The sequence below is a fragment of the Lontra canadensis genome, unplaced genomic scaffold, assembly GCF_010015895.1.
Source record: "Lontra canadensis isolate GAN:19392208 unplaced genomic scaffold, GSC_riverotter_1.0 scaffold1, whole genome shotgun sequence".
Taxonomy (NCBI): domain Eukaryota; kingdom Metazoa; phylum Chordata; class Mammalia; order Carnivora; family Mustelidae; genus Lontra; species Lontra canadensis.
The window spans coordinates 66,864,813-66,888,425 of record NW_022630995.1 but is presented as its reverse complement, the minus strand read 5'-3'; the positions used below and the strand labels follow the sequence as shown (position 1 = coordinate 66,888,425).

General features: G+C 58.1%; 1 pseudogene; it reads right to left on the bottom strand.

Moving 5' to 3' along the window:
• Positions 1 to 8,185: 8,185 nt before the first annotated feature.
• On the bottom strand, positions 8,186 to 11,933 carry LOC116874638 (annotated as a pseudogene).
• Positions 11,934 to 23,613: the final 11,680 nt, after the last annotated feature.

Sequence of the window (23,613 nt, the reverse complement as noted above, 5' to 3'; positions counted from 1 at the left end):
TTGTTATGTGGGTTTTAACCAGGCTGAGAAAGCGCCATCTCTGTGAGGGCCTCCCTTAAAAAACGCTGTTTTGATGTGTGATTTACGGGGTTATCTGATGAATCCCTCCCTGAGCTGGTGACAGGCTCTGCCTGCGTGATAAGGTGAAGGATGGGGTGGCCTGCCTGGGCAGCTCCTCCCTGCTGGGGAGCCAGGGGGCTGGGCTTAGAGGGGTAGGCCACCTGGGGTGACAGTATTTCTTCTGAGGTGGGGAGGTTGGGTGGGGAGCAGGGTGTGTGGGGTAAACAGATCTTACCCCAGGGGCCCATACAGGTCTTTTCCCCTCTCCCCAGCCCCAGGCCACTCAACTCAGGGAATCTGGACCACGGCTCAGTGGGGGAGGCAGCCAGCGACTCCCATCCGGGTTCGAGGGTAGCCTGGCCTGGTGCCCCGCAGGCCTCAGGTGGTGGCGATGACCCTGGAGCAGGGCCAGAAGCAGGTCCCTCCCCACCCATTGGGGGGCCACCCTGAGCAAGGGTCAGCAGAAGGTGTCAGGGGCTCCTTGGCCATGCTAAAGGTTGTTCTGGGCATCTGGCAGAGGGGCCCCCTGACAGGCTCACAGCTTGCTGGCCCAGGGGAGTGACAACTGGGGGCCCTTGAATGCAAGGCCACTCCCTCCAGAGCCCCAGCCTCTAATTGGGTCCTTGATTTTTCCCTCTAGTTCCAGGGGCCGTGGTGAAGCCTGTTTCCCTGCCCCACCCACACCATCAGCTCCCACACCCTCTCTCAGTGGCGCTCCTGCAAGAAAAAGCCCACTCCTTAAAATCAGCCCCCAAGGGGCACCTGGGTGGCTCAGTTGCTTAAGCAACTGCTTTCAGCTCAGGTCATGATCCCGGACTCCTGGGATCAAGTCCCACATTGGGCTTCCAGCTCCATGGGGAGTCTCCTTCTCTTTCTGACCTTCTCCCTTGTCATGCTCTCACTCTCTCTCTCTCTCTCTCTCTCTGTCAAATAAATAAAAATAAAATCTTTAAAAAAAAAAAATCAGCCCCCAAGCCCTGACGGGTTGTGAGGGCTGATTCCAGAAATCATCCTGTCTTCACAGGGACGTGCGTGCTCTGAGATCAGTCCAAGTCCCTCGGTGTGGACTGTATGCCAGCCCCAGCCTGTCAAGGCAGGGTGTGGGCATCGACCCAGGTGACCCCAGCCAGGAGGCCATGTAGACCTTTATGAAGGCCAAACTGATGGACATCAGAGGCTGCAGCATGGACACTGAAAAGGCCAGTCCCATGCCTCCCCCAGCCCCTCCCCGCCGACTGACCACGTAGCCCTGCCTGATGGCCTGGGGCACCGGGCACCTCATCTGTGTCCTGCCAGGGGACCAGAAGCCAGGCTCCTGCTTCCCCCAGGCGAGGGGCAGGGCTTCCCATCTGCTTCATCTCTGCCCCCCGTGATCCTTCCAAGCCCTGCTTGCGTGGGCGCACCTGCCCACGCATCCACATGCACCCACACAGCTGCAAGCGTGTGTAGGCGCTAGGAGTGTGTGCATGTCTGGGAGCCAACAGACCTCGGGAGCCAGCGGGGTAGCCATAGGCAGAGACCAGCCTCGTGTCCATGGATGAACAACTGTGGCGGAGGGCATGGAGTGTGGGTGCGTGGCACAGCAGAGACAGGCCAGAGGCCATGCTGCTCAGTGGAAGAGCAGACACTGGGGGACAAATGTTGTGTGGTATGTCCAGAAGAAGCATGTGTACGGAAGCAGAGGCTGGGTTGGTGGTGGTTAGCACCTGGGGAGGGGATACGGGGACACCGGCGGGAATGCAGACCATGGTGATGGTCAGCACACGTGCGTGGACTGAAGACACATTGAATTGTGCTCTTGAAATGGTGTTCAGTAAAGCTGTTTAAATGGAAAAGGATGAAATTTGGGGCCCAAGGGAGCATTTGACCAACAGCGTGGTGGGTCCTGGGCTTGAAGCTGAGCCAGCCCCCACCACAGCTACCCACCCCACATGGGACCTAGGCTCCAGCGCTCGGGTACTTCTTTGCCCAGGGTTGCTGTGAAGCCTTGAGGGGACCAGGCCTGGGCTGCGGCCTTCTCCATGGTGTGTGGGGCTGATAGGGCAAGTGGCAAGCCAGCAGCCCTGGGCATCCGTGTACCTGTGAGAGGACCATGAGGGACCGTGAAGGCAGAGACCAGGTTCTGAGCAAACCACAGCAGGATGGGCTGGCCCTGCTCCAGACTCCAGCCCCAGGGCTCATGAGCCTGTATCATGTGCCTTTCACTCCCCCTGCTCACAAGCCTACAGCGTTCACCATTCGCTCCCCCTGCTTGGCCGTGGGCCAGTGGACCTACTAGAGCACTGCCCACCCTGAGCCTGGGGGTGGCCGCCCGTGCCCTTGCCCCACCCCAGGCGGGGGCGGCTGCCAGCCGTGGGGCATGGCCTCACTGGAGGACCAGCTGCCCACTGGAAGGCAGAGTGGTTCTCACCCCCTCGGGAGGCCCTGCATGCTGGAAGGTGGTCCCACAGCCTTGCTCTTCCACCCTCCTCCACCGCCTGACACGGAGCCCGCTGGGCAACCAGGTGCCCTCAAGTCCAAGTCTGGCTGGAAGACAGCCCAGAGCCATCCCAGAAGTTGAGGAGGGGACATCCATGCAGAACCTCCTTGAACCCAAGATATGGACAAGGCTTCCGGACATGGAAGTGATGGGAACCCCAACCCCCAGCCTGGTGGACCCCTCCCCTGATGCCCTTCTCCCCAGGGTAGAAATGGTTAGAGATGTATTAATTATATTTCTTCCCCTAATGGGCTGCTTACTTTATGATGTGGGGACACAAAAGTAAATTTTAAAATCAATTATACAATTACATATGTAGTAATAACAGAGTACACAGCTAATCTCCACTGGGTCAGGACTGCAACCTTCCAATAATGCAGGTTTCATTAGCGGAAACGCTGTTATTGCCAAGAATTACAGAAATAATGGGAGTGGGTGTATTCAGCGAGAAGTAACAAATGAGGCTGCCCAAGAGATAAGACGCAGAGCCGGCGGCTTGCAGAGAGCCCGTGGAGGCTGAGTACATCCGCGGGTCACCTGCGCCTGCTTCAGGAGCAAGAATTAATTTAGAAGCTTTCTGGGGCTGGGCAGGCAGGGGCTTCTGCCCAGGAAGCCGTCCTCCGGGGCGAGGGGCGGGCAGTGGAGAGAGGGCCCCCGGCCTCTGTCTCTGTGCCTCTGGTGCTGGTAGGTCCCTGAGGCTGCAAGCCACCACAGACATGTTCCTGCCCCCTTGTCCCCTCTCTCTGCGCTGGCTGCCAGCTGCGGGCTGCTGATCCCTGAGCTGCCAGCCTCACACTCCTTGGCATCTGGACCTCCCAGGTCCCCAGTGGCCACTTCTCACCACAGCCGGGGTCGCTGGGAATGTGACTTTTCCAGCTTCGGCCCTGGTTTCTGATGGACAGCAAAGCAGATCCCCAGGGTGTTTAGGAATGTGTGCAGAATAAGAACAAGACGGTTCAGAGTGAGGGCTAGAGGGCTCTATCTCTGCCCTGTGCACCTGCAGGCCCCAGAGATCATTTTGGGGGTGGGGTGGGCTGGGGGTTGCCAAGAGGTAATATGTGTTAGAACAGAGAGCAGAGGCCAGATGCTGACAGGGACAGCAGGAGGGGTGGCTCCTTGGCATCTCAGGGGGGACTGGGCCTAGGACTGCTGGCTCCCAGAAACTGAGGAGGGGTCTGTGCAAAGGCACCCCCATTTCAGCTGCAGGAGCAGAGCGTGATCACGTCATCTGTGCAGAGAGAGAGTGAAGCTCCACATCACAGCCCCCAGGATCCCAGTGCTTGGCACTAGGGTCTGCCCAACCAGCCCACTCGCTGCTTCTAGGGTTTGTGCAGGGAGGGCCGTGCCTGGCCCCTGTGAAGGAGCCTGGGTCCCTTTTGTGTGGCTGTTGTGGTTTTGTGGGACGTTGGGGAAATCAGAATGTCATTCAGTTCAAGAGGACTGTTTGCTCTCCCACCTGCAGGGGAGGGAGGTACACGCCAGCCCCAGCGGGGTTGGGGGGATCTCTCTCTCTAGAGCATTCCTGACTATTCATTTCATATGTGCTCCTGGCTGCTGCAGGCCCATGGCCCAGTTGGTGGCCGGGGACTCACAGGGGGCTGGGGACTTGTGGGGGCGGCAGGACGGCTGGACAGGCTGAATCCCAGTGACTGCGGATTATCGTGCATGCAAATGAGCTGCGCGGTGCCAGGGTCGGCCTTCCCTTTCTGCGCCGGCAAATAGACTCCGATAAGGGGATCTTTGTAATTACACGGCGCTACACTGGTCAATTCTGACTTTTAAATACCGCAGGGCCCTAGAAAGGAGAAGAAAGCGCCGAACACATGTTCTCTGAGGCAGCGGCGGCGGCCTCTTTGAATCCCGGCTCGGGAGCCCGGCCAGCCGCCCTCCTTTGTGAGCGCTATCGCTCCATCACGGCGGAGATCATTTCCAAATTAAATTTTATGGTCCATTACTTACCGCTCCGACACTGGTCTAATGGAATCTTAAATGGAACTGACTTGATCTGTGTGGGGCTGGCCTCTCAGTTAAGATGTTATTTGGTTCTAATTATCAGATAATGAACTCGGGAAATTTAATTTTTAATATTTGTATGTCAAAAGTCCATTGTGCTTTGCCTAGAGACTTTAAATTAAAAGTTAACACGGGCGCAGCACCAGGTCCAGAAAGTGGGCCTGGCTGCCCGAAGCCCCTACTGTGCTTGGTTTGCAGGCCGCGTGGACGACCATGCGTGGGAGGCTGGGGAGGCCACCAGCCTTGCCCCCTCCTGCTCGGCACTGGGTCACCCCAAGTGCAGGGCCCCCGCCCGCGCCCTCTCCGAAGTCCCCGCGGTCAGCAGGGACGGATGCAGTGCAGGAGCGCAGTGCCCAGCCACTGTCCCGGGCTCCTGCGGGTCCCAGACTGACAGACTCGGAATGACGGACTCGGACTGACGGGCTCAGAGGTGCGCCTGGGGAGGAGGCGGGCTGCGCTGGGTCGGACTCAAGCAGGAGCACCTCCTCTCGGGCAGGACCTGCCCGTGTCCATCCCTGGTCAGCTGCAGCGCCCACCCACACCAGCTGTGGCTCTTGGGTCTCCCTGTCCTTCCTCACACCCCCGACGGAACCCTCGGGGGCTTTGGAGGGGGTGTCCGGCTGGGCCAGACCGGGCTTTTGCACTCCCCCCAGGGCATGCAGGCTCAGACCCCAGGAAGGAAGGCCCCCCAACTCTGTCCTGTGTCAGCCAGACTCAGGCAAGGCAGCTCCTCTCTGCTCTGAGCAAGGTGAGGCCATGACTGAGGTGGGGCTCAGGGTGGTTCCATAGGAGACCACCAGGAGGGCTTCCTGGAGGAGGCAGTGACAGCAGGGGACCTGGAGGGTGGTGAGATTTGGCAATGGACAAGGTCACAGATAGGGGCAGGGCACAGGATTGGGGGACTAGGTGACAGGAAGGACGAGGTTGGGTAGGAAGCTGGTGTGGGCTGTGTGAGGAGGCTGTAGGGCTGGACCTCAGGGTTTGGGGCAGACAGGCCAGCCTGATGCCCCCGACCCCAGTGTCTGCCACTCAGATCAGCAGCTGGCCCAGCTGGAGGCCCCTCTGCTCTGGTCACAATGTCACGTGGAGGGCAATGGGGGCCAGGCAGGGCTGGCTGCCCAGTGATGGACAGCCAGCAGCCTCCCTGCTGGATGCTGTGTGGGTCTCCCCACCCTGGTCTGCAGTGAAAAATGACAGCCAGGCACCCGGTTCATCACCAGGTTGTCATGCCTGAGCAATCTCTCGGCAGCCCATCCTGCACCACCTCGGGGGGCCTCCGTCTTGTCAGGCTTGCCCTTGCAGGGCAGGGTCGGTGCCATCTGTCTGAGGCCCACAGCTCTGGGAGGCAGGCCTCTCCAGCAGCCAAGGAGTTGCTCCCAAGCCCCGTGCGTCAGAACCACATAGCGTCTGCTCTACCCCAGAGCCCGCACTGTGGGGGAGTGGGGTCCAGCCAGCTGCCACTCCCGGCTCCTCTGGGGCTTCTAGGCAGCTGGAAGGCCATGGCCACCATCGCTGCAGGCCCCTTGGTGCAGTGCCAGGGGCTCATGCTGGGGGGACCTGGCTGGGCCTGTGCATGGCCTGCACTCCTCCCAGCACGGCGGCTGGTTCCGGGCCGGCATCCAGACCATTCAGCATCCTTCGCAAGAGGAGGAAGGCTCAGTAGTTGTCTTTTTGCAACAGGCTCATTTCATTGAGCATTTTGTCCTCCAGATTCCTCCACGGGGAGGCAGGCGGCAGGTGGCAGGAATTCCTTCCTTTTACAGCTGAATAATATTCACTTGCCCAGCTGGACAACCTTTCACTTCCCCTCCATTCACTGATGGACACCTGGGTTGCTCCCCCATTTTAGTTGTTTCGGCTAACACAGCTGTGAACATGGGGTGCAGCCTTCTCTTCTATCCCTGGAGATACCCAGACGTGGAATAGCTGGGCCGTGTGGTCATTCTGCATTTAGTTTTGTGAGGAAACTTCACACTGTTTCCACAGCAGCTGCACAAGCTTGGGCTCCCACAATAGCGCACACATCCTTGCCGACACGTGGTGTTCTGGGGTTTTGTTTTGTTTGGTAGAGGCCCATGCTGGCATCTAACTGTGGATTTCATTTGCATTTCTCTAATGCTTAGAGGTGTGAACATCTTTTCACGACTTATTGGCCATCTGTAAATAACCTTTGAAGAAGTGCCTCTTCAAGCCCTTTGACCACTTTTAATCAGGTTGGTTGTTTTTCTTGTTGTTGTTATTGAGTTTTGGGAATTCTTTACATATTCTGGATATTAGTCCCTTACCAGATAAATGGTTTGCAGACCTTCTCTCCTGATGTGTGGGCCACCTCTCCTCCCTGTACATTGCATCCTTTGATGCACACAAGATTTTGATTTTTATTAAGTCCAGTTTATTTTTTTTTCTTGCATGTGCTTTTGGTGTCATATCAAAGAAATCACTGCCAAGCCCAAAGCTGTGAAGTTTTCCCACTATGTTTACCTCCCATGGTTCTATAGTTTAGCCCTTACTTTAGGTTTTTGATCTATTTTGAGTTAGTTTTTGTATATGGTGTGAGGTAGGGCTCTGACATCATTCTTTCCTCTGGGGATGTGAAGTTTCCCAGCACCATTTGTGGGAAGACTGTCCTTTCCTTTTCCCTTGTTGAAAGTCATTTGACCACACGTCTAAGGGTTTATACCGGGGCTCTCTATTCTATTCCATTTGTCTCTGTGTCTGTCTTGACGTCAGTACCCACTATTTTGATAAGTGTCACTTTGTAGTCAGTTTTGAATTTAGGAGCTCTGAGTCCTCCTGCTTTGTTCTTCCTTCTCAAGATTGTTTTGACCATTGAGATTCCACATAAATTTCAGGATGGATTGTTCTATTTCTGCCAAATGTCTTGTTGAGATTTTGATACAGATCGCAATTAATCTATAGATTGGTTTCGGTAGTATTGTTATCTTACTGATATTACATCTTCCAGTCCATGAACATGGGACATCTTTCTAGTATGTCTTTGTTAATTTCTTTCTGCAGTGCTTTGTTATTTTCGATGTAAGTCTTTCACTTCCTTGGTTAAGTTTATTCTTAAGTATTTTATTCATTTTGGCCTTATTATAGATGAGAGTGTTTCCTTAATTTCTTTTTTGGATTCTTCTTTTTTTTTTAAGATTTTATTTATTTATTTGACAGACAGAGATCACAAGTAGGCAGAGAGGCAGGCAGAGAGAGAGAGGGAAGCAGGCCTCCTGCTGAGCAGAGAGCCCGATGGGGGACTCGATCCCAGGACCCTGGGATCATGACCTGAGCCGAAGGCAGAGGCTTTAACCCACTGAGCCACCCAGGCACCCTGGATTCTTCTTTTTTAGTGTATAAAAATTTTCATGATTTTTCACATTCTTAAAATCTAACCATAGCACACTTGCAGAAAAATGTATAGAACATGAGTGTACCACCTGTCACAAAATGAAATTCGTGTGTCCAGCTCCAGGTCAAGAAATAAGAGTATCATCAGCCCAGCTGGTGCCACCTTCCAGCACTTCTGTTTTCCCCAGAGAAAAACACTGTCCTCATTTCTTTCTTTCTTTCTTTTTTTTTTTTTTTTTTTTTTTTACTGTCCTAAACTGTTGATGAACATTACTTATATCAGCACTTACTTATATTAGCTGGAGAGTATTGTATCTTCTCCATGCCATACTGTGAGAACCACCAGTAATGTGGTGGAACTTGGGACTGTTCCCAAGGCCATGTTCTCAGGGCCTGCAGATGTCAGTCCTCGCATCTCCCTATGTTTGTGGACTGGTCTGGTGATCCCCTGGGTGTCAGAATTTCTTCTGATAGCTTTATGGAATGGATCGATGAGGATAACCTTGATGCATTTGTACATGGAATCTTTGCCGACCCGGTAAGAATGCAAGACTCTGAGAGCCCCACTGTGGGGCCCACTGTGTTCAGCTTGCTTCTCTGTGACAGACTGTAGGCTTTGGGCAAACTTGAGCTGTTAGTACCATGATGGACAGTCTTGCTCTAGGTCACACCCTTAGGAACTGGGTGTTTGCAACTACCGTGACACACAAGAATCTGACAGACGACATAACCTTGCTTGGCCTTGTACCCTCGTCTGTGTACTTTATTGGGTCAGGTTGGGCAGGGGGCCCGTGGAGCCCGGAGAGCTGGTGGTCCTGCCAGCATGCACTCTGAGAACAAAGCACATTACACTGGACTGCTTCTTCCTCCATAGCTCCTGGATGTACCTGTTTGAATACCTTTGAGCTGATGGCTGCCACTGGAAGGAAAGGCCCATAGTCCTGATTTCTAACTCCACGAATTCATTCTGTCTGCTTGGAACTTCACATAGAGGAATCATGCAGTGAGTACCTTTTGTCTGGCTGCCTTGATTGACACTGTGTTCAGGAAGCTCATTCCTGGTGCTGTGTGCAGCGGTAGGCTACTTGTCTCATTTGTAGACTATTTCCTTGTGTGCAAATATAACGTCCTACCATCAGCGGCCATCTGGGTCATTTCTAGTTCAGTACTGTTCCAGGTAGCACTGCTAAACATGCTTGTGCATGTCTGTTGGTGAACATGTGTGGGTCTCTGGTTGGGGGTGGCGGCATTTCGAGGCATGCAATATGTTTAGCTTTTGTAGGTATTGCCAAATCCTCTTCCAGCACAGCTCTACCAGTTCACGCAGCCCCCAGCCACATGTGGGAGGCCTGGCCTCCCCCAAGCTGTGGCCAGGGCTGGCTCACAGGGACTCACAAGAGCTCCGTGCACACATGGTTCTCAGCTCTGCCAGTAGTGACGTGAAGCGGCACCTTGCCGTCGGCCACGTGGGGATTATTTATACCATTGAAACGGCCGGCGCTGCCAAACAGGGCTCCTTCCCCTCTGGAGGGGCTCCTTAGACGTTGACCACTGGTCTCTGCTCCAATCTTTGCTGTCCCGGTGTTCCCTTTCTCTGTGCGGCTGCCCCATGGGTGTGTCACATGACATCACGAGGCTTTAATGGGCCCATCCTGCTCACAAACGATGCACAGAGCACTTGTGTGTGTTTATTGGCCATTATATTAGTGTCCACTTTTGTGAGGTGCCTGGTCACGCTTTCTTGTAAGAATTTCTTTATGTGTTATGGTCCCATAGCAGTTGGATGACGACATGTGTACGAACACCTTCTCGGCAGTCTGAGTGGTGTTTTGATGAATAAAAGCTTTGAAGTTTTTAGAATTGTTTACACTTAGTACATAGTGTTGTACCCTTTAAGAGATATTTTCTTATCCTGAGACCATGAAGATTTTTTTGCATGGGGTCAATTTTATTTATTTATTTTTAAAGATTTTATTTATTTGAGACCAAGAGGAAGAGAGAGAGAGTAGGAGTGGTGGGGAGGTACAGAGGGGGAGGGAGAAGCAGATCCCCTGATGAGCAAGGAGCCCCATGTGGGACTCAATCCCGGGATCCCAAGCTCACGACCTGAGCCAAAGGCAGACGCCCAACGGACCGAGGCCCCCAGGCACCCCCATGGGGTCAATTTTAGCTTTTTCCATATAGACACCTGCTTACCGAGTACCCAGTACCTGCGGAAAGTATCATTACAAACATGACTAGGTTTAAGTATTTTTATTATCATTAGTTTCATCGGGGTGAAAAATCTGTGTCCTCTCCCCTGCACGTATGTATTTCTGCTGCTCTGAGTTGTCTGAGTTACTTCCAGACATATTATCCCTCTGAACCCTTCTGTGGTACTTACTGGAGACAAGGACCATCTCTAACATAACCACAATACAATCATCAAAGTCAGGACATCAGCCCTATAAAACAGTGTCTGACCTGCAGACCTTCAGATTTTGTCCCGTGCCTTCTAATGTGCTTCGTGAGTGTGTGACTTTGCACACACGCAGACAGCTCCTGGGTTCTGCATACAACCCCCAGGACAGGCACCACGGCCCCCAGAGCATGGACACTAAGCCCTGCCCAAGGGCCGGAGAAGCCACAAACGGGAAACACAGAGAGGGGGAGCTGTTTTGTTTTCCAAGGGAGCCCTGGTTTGGGGGGTTCTGGTCCTCAGGCACACGAGTCCCACGGCTGTGCTCCGTGTCACCACTGCCACAAGCCCATGACACTCCACGTCCCTGACCTGGACATTGCTGCCCACTGACCATACGTTTCCTGCCTCAGGAACATCGGCTCCTGCCCTTGCCTTTTCTGTGTTGGGCTGCATGTCTTCGTGGAGTGGGGAATCCGCTCTCCCGGCCAATCTCAATGAAGAGCTTGTGTCTTGCCATGGCTGTGTTCCTCCGTGCTCTCCTCAGTGGTTACTGCTTCTGGGGTCTTACTTAGGACACTGGGGGCCCCCAGGGGGCTTGATCGGTGAAGCGTCCAGCTCTTGGTTTCGGCTCAGGTCATGACCTCATGGGTCGTGGGATTGAGTCTCACTCAGTGTCAAGTCTGCTTCTCCCTTGCCCTCTGCCCTGCCCTCTGCTTGCAAGCTCTTTCCATGTTTCTCTAAAACTGAAAGAATAAATCTTAAAAAAAAAAAAAAATAAGCAATGAAAGAAATCATTTACTCCCTCCGGGCCATGGAGATCATCCCCCACATTTTCTTCTTATTCATTGAAAATTACTTTTGTGGCATTAAAATCAACAGATGCAGCCACTGTCTGTGGGGGTAACTCCCGGGAGCAAGTCAGGAGGCCCAGAGCCACCTGCAGGCAGGAGGTGGGCGCAGGCCGCTCCCACAAAAGGTGCGGCCAGGGTCAAAGTCCAGTTTCCCAGGGAGAAGTGAGAAGTGGACAGAGGGGTCACGAGGCTGCCTCTGTGTCAGGGTCCATGTCATACTGTCCTCTGGGGGCCTACCTAGCAGAGCGGGGACCGAGGAGAGCATGGCCCTGGGCTCCTGCAGACCGTGTCTGCAGTAGCCCAGACCTCACCTCCCCGGGCCAAACTCTGGGTCACAGGAAGCTCCTCCTCAGGGAGCTCGAACCCCAGCAAGTCAGATGGTGGGAACACGGTGGTAGAGTCTCGGATGTGGCTGGGGTGTTGGAGGTTGGAGCAGGGCCAGGAGCCAGCTGGGGCACCTGCACCCTTCCCCCCATGGTCTTGCCACTTCACACTGCTCCCTGGAACGGAGCAGGGGACCGGCCCCTGGACACCAGCAGCAGCAGGAGGTCCCTCCTGGTGGGGAAAGGGGACTGTGGGACTTTGGGGGTTAGCAGGAGTCAGAGGAGAAAGCCAGCAGCTGGAGGAGCAGGAACTGAGGTCTGAGGCCGGGCCAGGCAGACAGGGGGCCGCCCCTAGCTAGTGGGGTACAAGCTAGGCCTGGTATGCACTTACTGACAGAGGCCCTCCTCTCCCTGGGGCAGCTCCACTCACATCACCTTCTCTACCTATGGGATCCCATGGTCCCGGTCCAGCCTGCCAGCAAATGCAGGAAGAACCCACCTGTGGGGGTGCGGCCCTCCCCTGCTGCCCTTCACTCCGCCCGAAGCTCTGCCTTGGTCCCAGATGTAGCACTTGGCCAGGCCCCACTGCCTCCCGGGGGGACCCACCCTGTGCCTGCATGGCTTTCCCCACCCATATGTCCCCACATGGGCTCTGAGGACCCACTGTCCCCCAGTCGTGTGAACAAGCCCATGTGATCCCACTGCAGCGAGCAGGTTCTCCTGCATGGAGCTGTTCTCAAGAAAGTCCCCACATGCCCCCAGGGCAGGGACCTAGAGTAGGAGCCAGGGAGCAAGGTTCTGGCCCCCCACTCCATGGGGCAGTGACCCTGTAGTCGGCCATAGAGCAGGAAGGTGGCGGGGGTCTGTGGGCACGGCTGGCGGGCCGGTCAGGAATATTTGGGTGGGCTCATTCCATGTCCAGGGGTCTTGGTGGAGGGGCTCTGCCTCTGGGGTGGGGGGCGGGCAGGTGGAAGAAGGCTAGAGGCGCCAACAAGACCCAGCAAGTGTTCTCGCCCAGAAGCCCCCATCATCCAGCTCATATTCCTGCTCTGAATTGCGGTCAATACCCAGCAAAACAATCGATCCTGTCCCATGTTATCCATGGGCACAAGAACAGCAGGGAGTGTCATGCAAACACGGTGGCCCGAGCAGGCGTGCAGGTGCCCCAAATTAACCATCCGCCACTCTCCCAATTAACAGCGTCAGCCTCCGCCATACCCCTAAATCACCCCAGCGGTGGCGGCCTGCCCCGGCCAGCATCAATCACCTTCTGATGGCCACCACGTGCGGCTGCGGCTCTTCCGCCAGGACCGGTGTGACTGTCCCCTCAACTCCGAGGCTGATGATTGATGCCGCCCTGCTGCGCACAGGCTAAAGCCACCGTCTGCTCACAGGGAAGCATAAACTTGGAAGGCGCATGTCCCGCTGATTTTAACTGGGCTAATTTATTGCTCACGGTGCAGGAGCGGGGTGAGCGGCAAGCTCTCCAGCCACCCGGGAGCCGGCGGCCCAGCCCTCGTGCCTGCGATCGCCGCTGGATAAGCAGCGCCAACCAAGGCCACGCTCACGCCGGCACCGGCCCCCAAGGCACCAGGGAAGGAGCCCCAGCGAGGCACCTCCTGTGGGGGATTTATTTCTGAATTAAACGCTACCGGCCCCAATGGAGGCCTATTCATTCTCACAATCAGCTTTCTTCCCAGTTGTAAACAGACTCTTTCTAAAACTTGTGCATGATTTTAATTACAGATAAGTTTCTCTTTAAAGGACAGGCATTCATGCCTGGGTTGCTAAGCTGAATTCGATACATCTCCACGTCCCAGTGTCCGGCTGACGCCCGGGCTGGGAGACCCATACACCTGGCTGGTGCCTGGACAGTTCCTGGGTTCTAGATGCTTCTTGGCCTAGAGTTGCGAGCCCCCACAGACCCGTGGGGACCAGTAAAGCAGGCCTCAAGGGGCTGACTCTCCAGACTCGCCAGAATGTGCCCCGCACTCGGTGGGCAGGGATGGGGGGGCCACTGGGCCCCTGCTCACCGCAGAGGTGGAGGTTTCAGCTCTCACAACTGCCCAGCTGGGGCACAGAATCGTGCAGGTGGATAGGCCTTCACAACCCCCGCTGTAGTCAGCCCTGGACCACCTCCTCGACCCCCAGACCAAGGCCTTCCTAGCTCTTCCTGCCCCCCCCCCCCCCCCCCCCCCCCCAGGCTTTCCCCCCCCCTCCCCCCCCCCCCCCCCCCACTGCTGATGGCTGGGCCTCTCACATCATGTCCCTGGAACTGTCCCATCACTGCCCCCGGGTGGGGATTCTGCCCCACTGCAGAGGGATACTGAGACCCCTGCATGGAGCCCCAGGCCAGGCATGAGGCCGAGTGCAGAGGACGGCATTTGACAGTGAGCACCTGTCATGGTGCTGAGGACGTGTGTTGTCCAGAGGCCTCCCAGCACCTCCACAGGGAGCATTGGCCACGGGGATCTGGGCTGGCCTCAGGGATAGAGGCCTGAGCCTGTGAGGTGCTCCCATGGGGACCTGCCTGAGCATGGGGTTCCCACTGAGGAAGGACAGGAAAACTGCCCCTCCTGCATGGTCCCAGGAACTGTGTGTGCGCGTGTGGGGGCACGCAGTTCACATGGGCTTGGCGACATGTTCGTGTGCACTCTTGGCATGCGTGTGCAAGTGTGTACCTATGTGCGTATGTGCATGGAGCTGGAGGCTGCCCACAGGGCTGGCCTTGCGGTGAGCTGCTCTGGTTTGAAGACCCATCCTTCCGCTTGTGGGGCAAGAGGACAAATGCGGTGCTCTGGCAGCCCGAGGTCCTGGGGCTGGTGGAGGCTGCCGCGGTCTGGTCGGGCAAATTTATGACAGTGAGTGAACCTGCCAGGCCCTTGCTCTGTGCTCCTGTGGCTTCACCTGCCCTAACTTTAAATCTATCACAATCGCCTCATTTTACAGCATGTTCCGGCCCTGGGATCAATGGTTCAAGAGAGCCGAGTACCAGTTACAGTCTGACACAGATGGCTGGGGGGCTGCCTCCCAGGCTGAGGTCTCTCCACGCCCTGCCTGGTCACACCTGCCCTGGGAGCCACGGAGGCCCCTTGCGGCTGAGGCCCCGATGCCCCGATGGTCACCCTGCAACGCCTGTCTTCGGACTCGGGGACCCGTGCCAGCCAGCCCTGGTGGCCTCTGCAGCCAGGCTGCTCCCTTGCAGCCTCACAGAGAGCAGTGGGGTCCTGCCCAGGCCATTTCCACGAGGACCAGTGGAGACCTTGACCCTGGCACCCGTCTTCCTCATGCTTCCCATGCCCGATGGGACCCTCAGGGTAAGGGATGCCCACTACTGGGCCCGCAGGCTCAATGCACCCTAGCCAGGACAAAGCACCCCCACGTCCACTTAGGGCAGGCAGGCCAGGCCCCCTCTGGCAAGCCAGCTGGTGGGGGGCAGTGAGGGAGGGGTGGGGGGCTCAGGTCCCAGGCTCTTCTGGGAGCTCATAGCACAGCAGCTAAGTGATAGCTCCAGCTTTGCTGTATATGCCGTGAGATGCTGGCTTTCTCCCGTGTCCAAGGCCTGGGTTCATCAGAGAACAGGGACACTGGGAAACGGGTCTCTTTCTTACAGAACCAAGCCCATTCTCACCATGTGGCCCAGCAGTCCGGCTCCGTGGGGTTCCCCCAAATTAGCTGAAACCTTACGTCCACACGAAAACCTGCACGCCATTGTTTACAGCAGCTTTCTTCACAATTTCTAAAACCTGCGAACCACCAAGACGTCCTTCCATGTGTGAGTGGGTGAATTAGCTGTGCTCCACGCAGACCTCACGAGTCATGAAACGAGTGCCTGAGCCGTGAAGAGACACGGAGGAGCCTTATATGCACGTCACTAAGGAAAGACACAGCAGGATACCAGCTGTGGGACATCCCAGGAAAGGCAGAACCATGGGGACAGTGACAAGACCTGCGGTTGTCGGGGGCTGGGGAGAGGAGGGCGAACAGGGGGAGCAAGGGGCATGTGGGGGCCGGGAAGCAACTCTGGGTGATACTGCAGTGGGGGCCTGTCCTGACGCCTTCGTCCAGACCCACAGAACGTGCCCCCCCGGGGGGACCCCAATGTCATCTGTGGACTCTGGTTGATGGTGGCATGTCCGTGGAGGCTGGTCTACCGTAAGGGATGTCCCACTCCAGTGCAGACGTGGCTCGTGGGGGACTGGGGGCACATGGGACTTCTCTCTCTGAGCCCCCCTCGGTGCTCTCACCCTAAACTGCTCTAAAACAACTAAGTTAATTCATTTGAAAATGCAAACTGATGCTGTGAAATGGCGATTTTCTTCTACTTCAGAGGCCCGGCCTTATCCTGGGGTGACAGGATGGCGCAGGCCTGGGCGATCCCCATGCCCGCAGAGGCCCGCGTCCACGGGCAGCCTGACTGCATCCGTGCTGGCAGGGTCGTGGGGCGCCGGAGGTTCCCAGAGCAGGAAGGCAGCCCTAGCCCAGCAGAGAGTGTCGGACGCAGAGAGAGCCAAACGTGGTAGCACTCGCCCCGCAGGGGTGCTCGTGCCTCCAGCTGCTCAAGACCTCAGACCCAGGGCAGGTGCACACGCGTGTGCCTACGCACACACTGGCTTGGGCTTATCTACCCACCTGTGCACACCCCACATACATGCCCCACAGGTAGGCCCATGGCTGCCCAGCAGCCACAAATGCACCCCAGCAGCCGGGGCGGGCCTGGGCCGCAGAACCGCACACCTCAAGCCCATGGACGGCTAAACCAGGGTGGACCAGGGCCGCTCCTTCCTTCCCTGGGTCTCTGGGTCTGAGAGTGTGGCCTCCAGCCACCAGCCCCAGGGCAGCCCCATAGTGCACGTCCTGTCCCAAAGGCCAGGCCAGAGGCAGAGGCAGCTGGCAGGGATTGGCGGCCCGGCCCCCACCGCCCCCTCTCCCCCACGGCTCTCGGCTTCGTCCTACCTCCTGCCCGGGTGTCCGATTCCGGCTTCCATAGCCCCCCCGCAGACTCATGTGGCGTCAGCAGTCTTCATGAGGCCCAGACCAGGAAGGAGCTGACTTCACTCCCCAGGGCTGGAGGCATGGGGAGTGGCTGGCTGGTCAGACACACAGGAATAGTGGGTAGCCTCCGCTTGTGGGGCGGTGGAACGGCAGGGTCTGACCTGACATGCGGACGCCCCAAGCCAAGGCCAGCATGAGCAGGGCCCCTCCTACCGCCCTGTGTGCTTGGGCTGGTGGGGAGGGGCCACCCACCTCCTCAGAGGCTGTAAAGGGGCAGGAGATGGGCCTGGTGTTATGCAGTCAGGTCCGGTGGCTGGTGAAAGTCTCGCGTCCGGCAGAGGGGAGAGACCTGCACACGGGGAAGTGTGTCCCCGCCGTGTCCCGTCTGGAGCAGGTCCACGCTGGGGGTGCCCATGACATGTTTGCCATTGGAGACCAGGGCCTGAGGCCCACCCACTGGGCTCTTGTCTCAGAGAGCCCCTCAGCCCCAACCAAGAAGGGGACCCACCTTCATGGGAGGGGAAGGGAGCCCTGAGGGGTGGAGAAGGGTGTGGAGGGCTGGGCTGCCTGGGCCATGGGGAAGCTCCCCAATGGGGGTCAGAGTACTGCCCCTCTGAGCTGTGGGGAGGGCCCCAGGCGGGGAGGGGGAGGACGTCCCCAAGGCTGCAGACTGCCCCACCCCTGGTGCAGGGTCCCAGGACCAGCCAGCCCTTGCAAGGCAGCACTGGGCCTCTACCTGGAGGGCAGGGCCCCAGGGCCAGTTCTCTTGCCCACCACACCCCCGCCTGGGTCTGGCTCCAACGGACAGACGTGGCCCCCCTCCCGCGGCCCCACCCTCTGCAGCCGTCTTCAGTGATTTGGAAGTGTAGAAAATGGGATTATCCAGGAACAGATGTGCACAAAAGGGGTGAAATGGAAAAGCGCTAGCGTGGCCGCCTGCCTCTGATTACCTCTGCCGGCCTCTGTGTCCGCAGCCCCCCCCCCGCGGGGCCGCCCCAAACCCGCCGAGCCCCACAACGCGGCTCATTGAAACTGAATTGATACTTTGTGAAGTTCATTTGTGAGTAATGTGATCTGACAGGGACAAATGTGACGGGGAATTGTTTTCAAACCTCCTCCAAATGAAGCTCATGATGGGGTAAATGCGGGCGCCTTTGTCTCCCCGCCCGCCGCCTGCATATGCAGCAGGTAATTGAATTGCGGGCGGGGAGGGCAGGCGGGGCGGCGGCCTCCCCAGGCCGGGGGTCAGGCCCGGCCGCCCAGCCCCGCGCCCACTGGCCGCCCTCGCCAGGCCTCAGATGTCCTACACAGTAATTCCCCGGGCCGAACGCTTGCCCAACGTGCGCTCAAACCCAGTTAGCTGGATTGATGAAGGCGGCAAGAGGATCCGACGCGCGCTGATTCCGCCTTTTCAGCTTCGATTAGCTCAGCCTGGGTTACTCCCGTCAGCGCTCCATCACTGGTGCGGACCCCGGGGAGGGCCGCGCAGCCACGGTGCCCAGGAAGGCTTCAGTGCAGGCCATTACCTCACAGGCGTCCCCTCAGAGCGCAGTGGGCGGGCACGGACACATCCCCCCTGGGTCGTGACCCCCGGGCCTGCGTCTGACCCGCCGCTGGGGTCCTGCTCCCCTGCACAGCTGGCATCCGTGCTCGGTCTCTCACCTCTCCTGGAGCCAGCAGAACACCACCAAGAAGGGACCGTGCACTAACCTGCATTTCCAGACAAGGATACTGAGTCCCAGGCCCCCCACTCCTCCTCCTGGCCGTCAACATCCTGAGGCACTCTTCACGGCTGAAGGGCTGGGACCTCTGTCCTCAGCCCCGAGACCCAGAATGAAGGGACCACATGGTCCCTGCAATGGCAGTGAAGAGGACGAGGACATATGTGGGCTCAGGGGTGAATCCATGAAGCCAGCAAGGCCATGCTGCAAGTCCTGCCTTGCTCCCCCCGGGCTTCAGAGTGGTTGTGAGGCTCCTCGCTGGGTTCTGAAAGCCCAGCCACCCCGTGTCCCCACCACCAAGGCCAGGAGGAGGGCCACACAGCCCAGCTCCGACCACCCAGATTGACCCAGGGTCCTTCCTGTGGGTTTCTCAACAGACAGTGGCCCTGCGGTCCATCTGCACCCTCCCAAACACTGAGGCTGTGATTGCCAGGGCCCTGGGGGTCTCTGGGTGTGCAGTGTGGGCACCCCAGTCCCCTGACTCTGAGCAGCCGTGCTCCCACTTGCCAGACCTGGGTCCAGGGCCACGGAGGCCCCGACTGTGTCTCCCATGGGTGTGACTCTGGTCAGCGGGGAGTGGCGCCTGGGAAGGCAGCTGGGCCAGGCGTCTTGCTCCCGATTGCCCCCTCTCCTTTCAGTTCCTGGCCCTCCTCCAGAAAACACAGTTAAAGCTTGGCCAACTCTGATCCCCGGGGGTGCTGACCCCCGGAGGACACACAGGACTCCATGGGGCAGCCCAGACCCACTTGGCCTCCAGCCAACGGCCTCAGCCTGGGCCTTCCCCTTGAGAGGCCCCTGAGGTCAGAGCGAGTCCCCAGCCCAGCCTCCCTGCAAACCTGGGGCAGCCCACATGCAGCCCGGCGACCTCCCAGTGATGCTGGCACATCCCCCTTCCTTCCTTGTCTCCTCCTTCTGCTCGCATTGTCTCCTGTCCAAGTTATTTATTTTACTGATTAATTTTGTTAATTCCAGTGAAATTCACTAAAATGAACCATTTGAAACTGCATTTCAGTGGCACTCAGCCCCTTCGCAAGGTCACACCACCCAGCACCTCGCTCCAGCACATGCCACCCTCCCTCTGCCGCCAGCGGTCAGCGCCTGCTCCAGCCGTGCCTACGGCTCCTAGCATCTGTCACTGCGGCGGCTGCTCCAGACGCCGCGTGGGAGCAGCCTCTGTGTCTGGCTTCTCACAGACAGCCAGCTCCGAGGTCTGTCCACACTGCCCGTGTGCTGTGGGTCGCTCCCTCTCGAGGCTGAAGGCCAGTCTCCGGCGCACGTGGGCCGCACCCTTTATGCATCTAGCAGCTGGTGGCCCCCTGGGCCGTTCCGGCCCAGAGCTGCTGTCGGAGTTCAAGTACAGAGCGCATTGGTGGTCTGGTGCCCATGTTCCCAGACAGCTGACGGCTTGGGGCTCTCATCTCCCCCCAGAGCCCAGGTGAGACCCTGGGTTCCCCTCAGGGAGCCTTGGAGACCTGGGTGTCCACCATGTCAGCATCTGGCCTACACGCCCTCCCGGTAAGCTTCTCCAGCTGACCACCCCCACCCTGGGGCAGCACCAGCCCCAAGTCAGTTGGGAACCATCACTGGAAACCAGCTGTGTTTTGCTGCCTCTGGCTGGACTGAGGGGCCCTTGGCTTACACCTGTCTTAGGACAGACAGGCTTTGGTCAAAGACATTCCCCCACGTTTCATGGAAAGTGCTGCCCCTGGACAAGCAGAGGGCCCTAGAAAGCAACCAGGCTGGTCACACACGCAGCCACTCACTCTGCCCGGCCCTTCTCCACCCTGACCAGCCAGCAGGGAACCTGGCCACAACCGCCACCATGCTGATGACCCCTGGCAGTTTGCAACACTGGCAGAACAGGGTGTAACAAACAGAAGTCAGTTTTTATGACCCTTTTATCTGCACAGGAAATGACGGGGTACGAAGACGGCCTGAGCAGTCAGCCACCTGGGGCTCAGGGACACATGGATGGCTGACCGCCCAGAAGCTAGAGGCTTCAGGTGCCCTGTGGCCCATCACAGACTATCTCCAGAGCACAGAGCTCTCCTCTGGGCCGGGCCCCGCAGTCTTAGGACATGATAAGTTTCTGTGTGGACTATGGGAAGTGGGTGTGATGGTGAGGGCCTAGGCCAGGGGCAGGTGCAGGGGGGGCCCTGCCTTGCAGGGGGTTTCCCTGGGGCTGTGTGGCCCCCCACAACCCTGCAGAGTGGATGCCCCCAGAGGCTGTCCACAGCCACAGGTGCTGCCCCAGGTCTGCTGGTGAGACCCTCGGCTCCGATGGGAGCTGCTTTTCCACTGTGAGCCCAGACCCCGGAACAGTTACCCGTGGCCAACTATACACTCCTGGGTGAGTGTTCTGTTTGGCCGGGAGGTCACAGTTTTACCTCCTTTCAATAAACATCTCCAGCACTGGCTACGCCAAGGGAGTTTTGCGTGGTGCGTCGCAAGCACGGAATGGGGATTCACTGCGGGAGCCGAGGGACCTCAAGGTGCGGACGGCGTGCAGCAGGGTCAGCCCTCCACAGCCAAGGCTTATCCCACACTGGATAAACTTATCTCCAGGACCAGGCATGCCCGGCTTCCGGGCTGTCATCCCTCATGCTCCTTTCCAGATATGGGGGGCTGAGAGCGTGGCACCAGGGGCCCGTGGGGTGAACGACCAGTTTACTGGGTCATCTGCCCGGAAGCAGCAGTGTCAGCAGGGGGAACATTATGGAGGTGCCTCAGCCCAGCTCGCTGGTCTCATCACCCATGCCTTTCTGGTTCATAACACAGAATCGTGCTTTCATCAAGAAGCTCATATTCTCTAGATGATTCAAAAATTCACAGAGCAAATCCAACACCGAGTGCTTCCTTCCAATGCCTTTTCTTTAACCCCAAACATGGTTTCCTGCAAGTCCTCGATGGCATCAGGAACCGCTGTGCGGGAGGGGCTGGGTGGCTGCGGAGACGTCCTGACCCCGCCAGGGCTGCTGGTCCTGCCATGGCTGGTGAGAGAGAAAGACCACGCGTGCGGCATCCTGGGGCAGCGCCCCCCGCCCCCGCCCCGCTCACAGTCCCCACGGGACTTGGGACAAGTGGCTTAGGCTTCGTGAGACTCATTTTCCCCAACACACCAGGTTACTGTAATATGTGCATCAGTGGCTGATGTTCCCTGAGCTTTCCCTGCACCAGGCACTGGCCAGGACACCGCAGGTGAACCAAGTGTTCTTACTCACCCACAGGTGGCCCTGGGGCGGGGTCACTGCCCAACTTCAGGGAAAGCTCCACATCACCTGGCCCAGGTGAGCTCCGGGGCAGAGCTGCTGGGCACCACCACCTGCCATCCACAAAGATCGGGGGTGTTGGGAAGCTGGGGTGGGGCAGGGGCTGGAGGCCTGGACATTAGCTTTGCTCTGGGGCCCATGGAGGCCTAGGACCATCCCATGGACCTTTGTGCACCTGCCCTCTTCCCAAAACACAGCGCCTCCCAGAGACTCAGGCTGAACTCCCCACTCTGCTTTCAGCCCTGAGCGCCCCACATCAGGGTCCCCATCCTCCTGGGCCAACATGTACAGATTTCCAACTGACCCACAGACTGCGGGGGAGAGCAGTGGAGGGTGCCTCCCCGTGTTAGCTTTCATGTCCGCGAGTGGACATGGGGAGACGCACTTCAAAAGCTGCTCTGGGAGGCGTCTCTGGTTTTCCATTTATAAAGCAGAGAGCGGTTATAAATCAGAAAAGTATTTATAGGCCCTCGCAGCAGCAATAACGGGTTCGAGTGGCCAGTGCGTCTCTGTGACTATTTCATCTTCCACGCTAACTTAAACACGAGAAGAAAAGGCTTTCCAGGCCGGGCCGCCGTGGAGACAGAGTGCGTTTGTCATAATTCATAGGCTTCTCCCTTTCTCTTCCCACTGCTCCGGAATTGCGCTCAACTATTAAAATGCACTGTGGCCACCTGGCCGGTGGGGACTCCCCTTGTTCCTAGCAGCAAAGAGGGCCTTGTGGGGCAGGGCCTCAGGTGGCCACCCCAGCGCTGCCCCTGCTGGCTGTGCCCCACACTGCAGCCGCCCTGCCCCCTCCCTGCCTGGTGCCACGTGCAGGGGAGAAGGGGCCCCGGACACAGCTTTGGGTCCTTCGAGGTAGGCCTCCAGCCAGCCCCTGCAGGACCTTCCTGCTCTCAGATGCTGCCTAGGAGAGCATTGCCCACCCAGCTCAGGGGAGCACCCAAACCTCACCTCCATGTTAGGCTTAGGGCTCAGAACTATGGGCAGGAGCCTGAGAGCAGGAGTGAAGGAAAGGACCACCATCTCCCAGGGCTGGCCCCTATGGAGCCAATGTGCTCTACTTCCCTTCACCAGACTCCCCACCAACTGGCAGGGGGCAGAGGCGGGACTCCCTCCACCCGCCCCGACCCCACCAGGCAGCTGACTGACCACCAGTGAGGCCTATGGCTACAGAAAACCCAAGGGGCACACCTAGGCCTGAGGGGTGGGAAGAACCCCCAGCCCTGGTGCTGGGCATGGGGCTGGGGGGCACCCCCCCATGGAAGCAAAGACCAGGGACAGGCCCCACCAGAACATGAGGCCTGCCAGGCAGGGCAGGCACCCAGCCTTGGGAGTAGGTGAGCTGGACAGCGAGGACCAGAGCCGGCACGGCAGCCGGACCCAGATAGCCTAGGACAGCAATGAGCCTGCGGGGACTGCAGGGGGCGGGGGAGGAAGTTCCAATGGAAGGAGTTTTGGGGAGAAAAGAAGGGAATGAGAGGCAGTCCGGGGATTTGCCGGGAAGGAGTGCCTGTGCCACTCACAGGATGGCCAGGTCCAGTGCCATCTGCCCAGTAGTGACGGAGCTGATGACCTCTGCTCTGAGCTCTTCCAGCCCCGGGGGCAGCCCATGTGACCTTCCCGTTTCCTCCAATGCCTGTGGCATCTCAGGCAGAGTACCCGAGGTCACCAAGGAGACAAGGAACTCACCGCTGAGCAAGTCCAGACCCCCCACCCCCACCCCAGGGTACCGCCAGGAGCCCACTGCCTGGTCCTTGCTGGGTGGCTGGGCATCTCCACTCCCAGGGCCTACCCCAAGGGCCAGAGGGCAAGGTGTGCCAATTATGCCCTATCTGGTGGTGCTGAAGCATTCTGTGGCAAACCGTCACCCATCCTGACCCCCAGCCCTCCTCACTGCACCCACCTGCTGGGCTCACCTGGGGAGTCCGGCCCTGACCCCAACTCTGGGCCCCCGGAGCGGGGTCCCAGTGCCCCCCACCCCCATCCCCACTCAGCACCATCCTGAGCCCAAGGCGGCTGCGCTGTCTCAGAAAACTCCAGAAGCCCCAGTGAGCTGAGGAAATAATTGCAGGCAGCAGGGTCGAGTGCGCTAAGGAGCAGGGTGGGCACGGCCTCGAGGGGGCCGAGGGCCGATTTGTTTTCGATGTCCT